The sequence below is a fragment of the Triticum dicoccoides genome, chromosome 3A, assembly GCF_002162155.2.
Source record: "Triticum dicoccoides isolate Atlit2015 ecotype Zavitan chromosome 3A, WEW_v2.0, whole genome shotgun sequence".
NCBI lineage: Eukaryota > Viridiplantae > Streptophyta > Magnoliopsida > Poales > Poaceae > Triticum > Triticum dicoccoides.
Genome location: NC_041384.1, coordinates 503,530,958 through 503,540,518, shown reverse-complemented (window position 1 = coordinate 503,540,518; position 9,561 = coordinate 503,530,958).

Sequence of the window (9,561 nt, the reverse complement as noted above, 5' to 3'; positions counted from 1 at the left end):
GGGATGAGGTGTTGCTTAATGGCTTGCTTGCTCAAAATGCTTAGTGATATGCTCCAAAACCCTCAACTACCTTCCCACATCCACATATGACCTAAACCAAAAGTCAAACTCGGCCCCACCGATTCTTTCTATCCGGCGCCACCGAGTTTCAAATGTCATAGCCACTGCCACAAACCCTAGGCAAATCGGTCTCACCGATAGGAATCTCGGTCTCACCGAGATGGGATTGTAATCTCTCTATTTCCCTTCGTAACGTTTCAGTCTTACCGAGATGAGTGATCGGTCCCACCGAGATTGCAATGTAAACTCTCTGTTTCCCTTTTGTAACATTTCGGTCTCACCGAGATGAGCGAATCGGTCCCACCGAGTTTACCTGACCAACTCTCTGGTTAGCTTATTACCAAAATCGGTCCCACCAAGTTTGTGTAATCGGTCACACCGAGATTACGTTATGCCCTAACCCTAACTATATCGGTCCTACCGAGTTGCATCTCAGTCCCACCAAAAATCCTAACGGTCACTAGGTTTGCTGAATCGGTCCGACCGAGTTTAACCATTCGGTCCCACCGAGTTTGGCAAATTGTGTGTAACGGTTAGATTTTGTGTGGAGGCTATATATACCCCTCCACCCACTCTTCATTCGTGGAGAGAGCCATCAAAACATACCTACACTTCCAATACACATTTTCTGAGAGAGAACTACCTACACTTGTGTTGAGGTCAAGATATTCCATTCCAACCATATGAATCTTGATCTCTAGCCTTCCCCAAGATTCTTTCCACTCAAATCTTCTTTCCACCAAATCCAAATCCTGTGAGAGAGAGTTGAGTGTTGGGGAGACTATCATTTGAAGCACAAGAGCAAGGAGTTCATCATCAACACACCATTTGTTACTTCTTGGAGAGTGGTGTCTCCTAGATTGGCTAGGTGTCACTTGGGAGCCTCCGACAAGATTGTGGAGTTGAACCAAGGAGTTTGTAAGGGCAAGGAGATCGCCTACTTCATGAAGATCTACCGCTAGTGAGGCAAGTACTTCGTGGGCGACGACCATGATGGAATAGACAAGGTTGCTTCTTCGTGGACCCTTCGTGGGTGGAGCCCTCCGTGGACTCGCGCAATCTTTACCCTCAGTGGGTTGAAGTCTCCATCAACGTGGATGTACGATAGCACCACCTATCGGAACCACGACAAAACATCCGTGTCTCCAATTGTGTTTGAATCCTCCAAACCCTTCCCTTTACATTCTTGCAAGTTGCATGCTTTACTTTCCGCTGCTCATATACTCTTTTGCATGCTTGCTTGAATTGCGTGGAGATTGCTTGACTTGCGCTAAGATAGCTAAAATCTGCCAAGAACTAAAATTGGGAAAAGGCTAGATTTTTATTTGGTCAAGTAGTCTAATCACCCCCCCTCTAGACATACTTTTGATCCTACAGGTGCTCGTGCTTCTCCAGCCCGATCATCCTCGCGAGGCTGGGTGGAGCATCCTCGGGAGGAGTCAGCCCCCGAAGCGCCGCTGACTCAGGAGGTGCCAGCGTCCAGCTCGGGTGCTAAGGTCCAAGAGGCTCAGGAGCTTCCTGCCTCCCAGGCCATGGTGACGATGACGCCTCTTCCTTCTTCTTCTGCCATGTTGCTGACCTCGGGGTCCTCCGCTTCTCTTGACGTCCTGGAGTGGGCCCTTTCTGAGATGACCCGGCTGCAAGAAGATCTCCAGAGCGCTGAACCCCTCCTGGCGGCTGGTTGCCTGGAGCTGGTCTTTGGTTGGCTCCATTCTGACGTGTCCGTTCGGGCGGCGCTGAGCCAGGTCGCGGCGACCTCTGAGGAGGAGAAGCGAGCCGCTGCTCAGGCAGCAGTTGCTTGCGAGGCGGCGCTGAAGGATGCCGAGGCCGCCCAAGGTCGCTGCCGGGTGCTGGAGGCCGAGCTGAAGATCCTGCGTGACAAGCGTGTTGAAGATGCCCATGGCCGTAAGGCGGAGGAAGAGAGGATGAAGGCCTGGGAGGACGCCGTCAAGGGTCGGGCGTGGACTGGAGCAGCTGGCGCAGGCGCAGGCTGATACGTCTCCGTCGTATCAATAATTTTTTATTGTTCCATGCCAATATTATACAACTTTCATATACTTTTGGCAACTTTTTATACTATTTTTGGGACTAACATATTGATCCAGTGCCCGGTGCCAGTTCCTGTTTGTTGCATGTTTTTTGTTTCGCAGAAAATCCATATCAAACGGAGTCCAAACGGGATAAAAACTAACGGAGATTTTTTTGGAATATATGTGATTTTGGGGAAGAAGAATTAACGTGACACGCTGCCCGAGGGGGCCACGAGGCAGGGGGCGCGCCCCAGGAGGTCAGGCACACCCTGGGCCCTCGTGGCCACCTTGTAAGGCGGTTGGTGCCCTTCTTTCGCCGCAAGAAAGCTAATATCCGGATTAAAATCGTGTCCAAAATTTGCCCAATCGGAGTTACGGATCTCCGGGAATATAAGAAACGGTGAAAGGGCAGAATCTAAAACGCATAAACAGAGAGAGACAGAGAGACAGATCCAAACTCGGAGGGGCTCTCGCCCCTCCCACGCCATGGAGACCATGGACCAGAGGGGAAACCCTTCTCCCATCTAGGGAGAAGGTCAAGGAAGAAGAAGAAGGAGGGGGGCTCTCTCCCCCTCGCTTCCGGTGGCACCGGAGTGCCACCGGGGCCATCATCGTCATCGCAATCTTCACCAACAACTTCACCGCCGTCACCACCAACTCTTCCCCCCTCTATGCAGCAGTGTAATCCCTCTTTTACCCGATGTAATCTCTACTTAAACATGGTTCTCAACGTATATATTATTTACCAATGATGTATGGCTATCCTATGATGTTTGAGTAGATCCGTTTTGTCCTATGGGTTAATTGATGACCGTGATTGGTTTGAGTTGCATGTTTTATTATTGGTGCTGTCCTATGGTGCTCTCCGTGTCGCGCAAGCGTGAGGGATCCCTGCTGTAGGGTGTTGCAATACATTCATGATTTGCTTATGGTGGGCGGCGTGAGTGACAGAAGCACATACCCGAGTAAGTAGGTTGTTTGCATATGGGAGTAAAGAGGACTTGATACTTTAATCCTATGGTTGGATTTTACCTTAATGATCTTTAGTAGTTGTGGACGCTTGCTAGAGTTCCAATCATAAGTGCATATGATCCAAGAAGAGAAAGTATGTTAGCTTATGCCTCTCCCTCAAATAAAATTGCAATAATGATTACCGGTCTAGTTATCGATTGCCTAGGGACAAATAACTTTCTCGTGACAAAAAGCTCTCTACTGAAACTAACTTAGTTGTGTCTTCATATAAACAACCCCTACTTTTTATTTGCGCGCTCTTTATTATCTTGCAAACCTATCCAACAACACCTACAAAGTACTTCTAGTTTCATACTTGTTCTAGGTAAAGTGAATGTTAAGCGTGCGTAGAGTTGTATCGGTGGTCAATATAACTTGAGGGATTATTTGTTCTACCTTTAGATCCTCGTTGGGTTCGATACTCTTACTTATCAAAAGAGGATACAATTGATCCCCTATACTTGTGGGTTATCAAGACCTTTTTCTGGCGCCGTTGCCGGCGAGCAATAGCGTGGGGTGAATGTTCTCGTGTGTGCTTGTTTTCTTTATCACTAAGTAATTTTTATTTGTTGTTCTAAGTTGTTGTCTATCTTTAGTTATGGATATGGAACACGAAATACCAAAAAAATTAGGTTTACTTGCTACTCATGGAGATGGGGAACCTCCTAAAACCCTCGATGCTCATTATGTGAAAGATATTATGTACTACTTTGATAATCCTAAGAAAACCCCATTCAACTTTATAATGGGAGTAACGTTGGATCAACGTGAATACTTTAGGGATTATCGCTTGAATCAAAAAGGGAAACTATTATGGGATCAAATTTATATGTTGCATTGGTATGCTCGGCAACTATGCTTGAGATATGATTATACTTGTTGCTCTAGGATGAAGACTCCACACCTTCCCTTTTCATGTGAATTTAATGATGATGAAACCTTGGCTTCTTATGCTAATGGTATATATGATTATTATGATGCGGAACAAATAGAAGAATTCGTTGCTTTTATGGGTGCTTATGAAATTGAATCTTTGTTAAAGAGTTTGAAGATTTTGATGATTCAGTTTATAGACCTGAAAATTTAGCTATCCTTAAATATTGCTATGAGAATTATAAATACAATTATGATATTGATGAATTTATTGAGAAAGTATCCATTGTTCGAGAAGAGACTAATATTTTGCAGGAGCCTATGGAAGAAGAAATTGATGAAACTGTGAGCTCATTGGATGGAAAAGATGATGAGGAGAGCGAAGAACAAAAGGAGGAAGAGCGGATTAGCTACCCGTTCCCACCTTCTAATGAGAGTAACTCTTCAACTCATACATTGTTTAATTTCCCTTCATGCTTACCGGAGGATGAATGGTATGATGATTGTTATGATCCCGTTGATTCTTTTGAAATATCCCTTTTTGATGATGCTTGCTATGCTTGTGGCCAACATGCCAATATGAATTATGCTTATGGAGATGAACTTGCTATAGTTCCTTATGTTAAACATGAAATTGTTGCTATTGCACCCACGCATGATAGTCCTATTATCTTTTTGAATTCTCCCGACTACACTATATCGGAGAAGTTTGCACTTATTAAGGATTATATTGATGGGTTGCCTTTTACCGTTGCACATGATGATTTTGATGAATATAATATGCATGTGCTTGCTGCTCCTACTTGCAATTATTATGAGAGAGGAACTATATCTCCACCTCTCTATGTTTCCAACATGATAAAATTGCAAGAAACTGTTTATACTATGCACTGGCCTTTACTTTGTGTGCATGAATTGTTCTTGTATGACGTGCCGATGCATAGGAAGAGAGTTAGACTTCATTATTACATGATATATGTTACTTTGTGCTCACCACTAAATTACAAATCATTGTTAATTAAAATTGGATTTGATATACATTGGGATCTCGGTGGATCCATTACTTGAGCACTATATGCCTAGCTTAATGGCTTTAAAGAAAGCGCTGCCATGGAGACAACCCAGAAGTTTTAGAGAGTAACTTATTTCTTTTGAGTGCTTTCATATAGTTTAAAAAAAGAGGGGAACCCAAAACTTCTCAGAAAGGAAAGTGAAAGTGAGAGAGACAAGCATTGTTGAAGTGGGGGAGCTCCTTGAACTTTGTTCATGCTCACGGAAACTTTGTGAATCTTGATTACAGAAACTTTTCAAAAAAATAATTATCCCCTTGAAAAATCCCATTTTATTATAAAAATAATGTGCCAAGGTTTGCATTTAGGATGTTTTAGATTACTTGTTGGTATGTGCGGTGCAGGACAAAAACTTTGGCTCTAGTGCGCTATTTTACATTTTTTTACTGGAACATCAAACGGTTCTGAAACTTTGCGCGCTGTCTTTCTATAGAAATTGTTTAGGTTTCCTAATTTTTGTAGAATTTTTGGATTACAAGAAGTATGGTGAATGTTCATATTACTACAGACTGTCCTGTTTAAGACAGATTCTGTTTTTGATGCATAGTTTGCTTGTTTTGATGAAACTATCGATTCCTATCAGTGGATTAAGCCATGGGAAAGTTATATTACAGTAGCTATAATGCAAAAACAAAATATGAATTGGTTTGCAATAGTACTTAGAGTAGTGATTTGCTTTATTATACTAACAGATCTTACCGAGCTTTCTGTTGAGTTTTGTGTGGATGAAGTGTTGGAAGATCGAGGATGTCTCGATGTGACGAGAAGAAGGAGAGGCAATAGCTCAATCTTAGGGATGCCCAAGGCACCCCAAGTAAATATTCAAGGAGACTCAAGCGTCTAACCTTGGGGATGCCCTGGAAGGCATCCCATCTTTCTTCAACAAATATCGGTATGTTTTCGGATTCGTTTCGTTCATGCGATATGTGCAAATCTTGGAGCGTCTTTTGCTTTTAGTTTCCACTTTTCTTTGATGCACCATGCTGGTATGAGATAGTCCATGGTTGATTTATAGAATGCTCGTTGCACTTCACTTATATCTTTTGAGTATGGCTTTATAGAATGCTTCATGTGTTTCACTTATATCATTTGAAGTTTGGATTGCCTGTTTCTCTTCACATAGAAAACCGCCATGTGTAGAATGCTCTTTTGCTTCACTTATATTTGTTAGAGAGTGGGCATATCTTTTGTAGAAAGAATTAAACTCTCTTGCTTCACTTATATCTATTTAGAGAGATGACAGGAATTGGTCATTCACATGGTTAGTCATAAAATCCTACATAAAACTTGTAGATCACTGAATATGATATGTTTGATTCTTTGCAATAGTCTTGCGATATAAAGATGGTGATACTAGAGTCATGCTAGTGGGTAGTTGTGGATTGTAGAAATCACTATAAAAATACACTTCCTCGATGATACGTGTTTGTCACAGCAGGTCACATTTTTTGTCATGCATGTACATCCATGACAATTTTATGACAGAATCAAGATAGTCATAACTGTGATGTCGTAGAAGTGTTCCATGACATTACTAAAATTATCATCACGGAAGTGTCCACTTCCATGATGATAAATCGCGCGTCACATAAGTGCTTTCGTCAAGGGTAACCGACACATGGCATGCACCGTAACGGAAAGTCGTTAAGCTATCGGTCCGGTTTTGGATCCGATAACCCGTTAACAGCCCCGGCCAAATGGGGATTTTCCACGTGTAAAATCATCATTGGCTGGAGGGAACACGTGTCGGCTCGCTGTTGGGACAGATGTCATCCACTCATTGGACCCAAAGCGCCTATGATACATGGACACGTGGCACGGCCCAACAGAGGCCCATTCCTGTGAAAAGGTCGGCCCATTTGAATTGGTCAAAAGGTGGTGGGCCGGCCCACGGCAAGCCTGTTAACGGCATGTTTGCATATAGCCCATTTACAGCCCGCTAACCTAGGGCCCGTTTACGGCCTATCCAAATTAGGCCCAGTAGCGTCATCTGGGCCGTCCAATATAATTCCAGCCCATTTTAACTTCCGGCCCATGTATGGCCCATGACGTCTTTCGGCCCATATGAGGCCCTTAGTAACCCTCGGCCCATTAACGACCGGTGGTAAATCTGGCCCGTAATGAACAGTGTATCGCTTGATACCCATTAACGGCCCATTATTCCGTTGGGTCGTTTCCAGCCCATGTTATCTTTCAGCCTTCTCAGGGCCCATTAATTCTTGGGCTCATTTCCAGCATTCGTTTACTTTCAGCCCGTTAATATCATTTTCTACTTGTGGGCCAAATTCAGCCCGTGGTTACAGTCGGCCCGTTTGTGGCCCGTTAATACGTTGGGCCGTTTTCATAGCGTCATCAAATACGGCCGATTAATGACGGCCCGTTATGGTCGGCCCATGAACGGGCGATTTCAACTCTAGCCCATTTACGGCCATAATGTGGTCAGTTATTGGCCCATGTTTGGCCAACCGATCATGCGGCCCGTAGAAGGCCCATTGATGATACGGCCCGTAGAAGGCCGATTGTGTCAATGGCCCGTATAAGGCCCGTGGTTTCTATGCCCCATAGAAGGCCCATTGTTTCTACGGCCCTTAGAAGGCCCATTGTTTCTACGGCCCGTACGAGGCCCATGTTAACTATAGTAAATATGTAGCCCATGGTTAATGTGGCCTAGTTTAAAAAAATAGGTTATTGCGGCCACTAGCAAACCACGGAAAAAGAACTGCACAGACTACAAGAAAACAAATAAACAAGACAGTAAGGAAATAAACAGGCAAGCAACTTACTCTAGGCTATCATAGCTATTACACATATTACATCCACTGGGCATCAAAGTTCGCCACCAGTGCAAATATAGGGAACAAAGCAGCATATAAACGTCGCAGCAAAACAAGTCCAGAACTGAAACCACTTTAGAAGAGCTCAAGAAACAATATCCTGGGTACCCATAATGCTGGCAAGATGCTTAGCAAGCTTATTAACTTTCTCTTGTTTGGCACTTAAATCCTCCAGCACTTGTTGTTGCACCAGAAAGTATGCATCTTAATTCTGCAGGGACTTCCTCAGTTCTTCGGCTTCCTGTCGCATAACATCTGATCGATGTCTTTCAACTTGAAGTTGAGACTCAAGAAGCCGAACTGATTCAGGCAGCGAGTTCGAAGAGCTGGTGCCAGCAGTAGTAGCCAGTAACTCGAACACTACATCAAGACAGGACTTTGGGGTTGTCTCAGTGTCTTCAATATAGTTTTTATCAGCTTTCTTGGAGACCAATAGGGATGTCTCACTATCTTGAACCTTATGTGCATTACTTCATGTACCATTGCACAACGGGGTACTCTTCTCCAATATTTTTTCTGCATTCTAAAAGAGAAACAAACAAACACATCACGGGTTTACAATGTAGTATATGAAACTCATTTTGGTAAACTAGTTCAGTAGTAAGGTGGACAGGATAACAGCATGAAACAAACATATATCTATGTAGTATGGTCACTGTATGGTCTATATCATTCTAGTTTATGTTGCCAAATCAAGATAGATACCGTTCGAATCATATCTATTTAAGACAAAGCATCTTAGACAGAATATAAGTGTGGGAAACTACACAGCTATAACAACACTTGTAAGGTGCATGGCATGAGAATATAACTGTTTATTCAATTGAAACTGAAATCAACATAGAGCAAGTTACAACAGCAAACACGTTAAAGAAACAGGTTTAAAACATACATGTTGCGCCATTGGAGTTTCAATTGCATCCTTCAAATTTGAAATTAGTTGGTATGAGTAAATACAGTGATGCAAGAGCAAAGTAGTATGAACCATAGCTACGGAACCTGGCCTGAGAACAATTCTTCTTCTGCTTTAAGCGTTGACTTGGGGTTCGGAGTGGTGGTCCTTGTGGTTTGGGCACTGCATTTGCCTTACTAACTGCTCGTGTTTGGGTGCTCTGTGGTGGAGAGGGTGTTGTGTCAACGGGAACTGGGTTACTATCTGCTGGGGTTGGGGTTAGAAGGGGTGTAGCTGGTTCTCTGTCCAACTGGGTAGGGGTACAATCTGTGTGAGTCTGGGTTATGTGTGGTGAGGCTGGTTCTTGGGAAAGTACAACCGTGGTTCTATCTCCATCGATAGGTAGCATGATCTTTTCTAGAGATCGTGTTTTTACTCCCACAGATACTGCCATCACCCCCTCCAATTGAAATGGCTGATAAACAAGAAAAGTAATTGAATGTACAGACATTGTAAGATAGACAGGTGCAATGGATAGTAGGGAAGAAAATAGGGCATGAAATAACTCACATTTATGTTGTCTAACCAAACAGAATAGCAGGACATAATTTCACATATATGATGGCTAATTAAACAGGATAGCATGACACAATTTCACATGTATGGTGGCTAACTAAACAGGATAGAATGGCATACTTCAAAATATGATGACTATGTAAATAGGATGACATGATATAACTATACGATGTGTCTACTAAAGTGGTTGGCATGCCATAAATCACAAACATGCC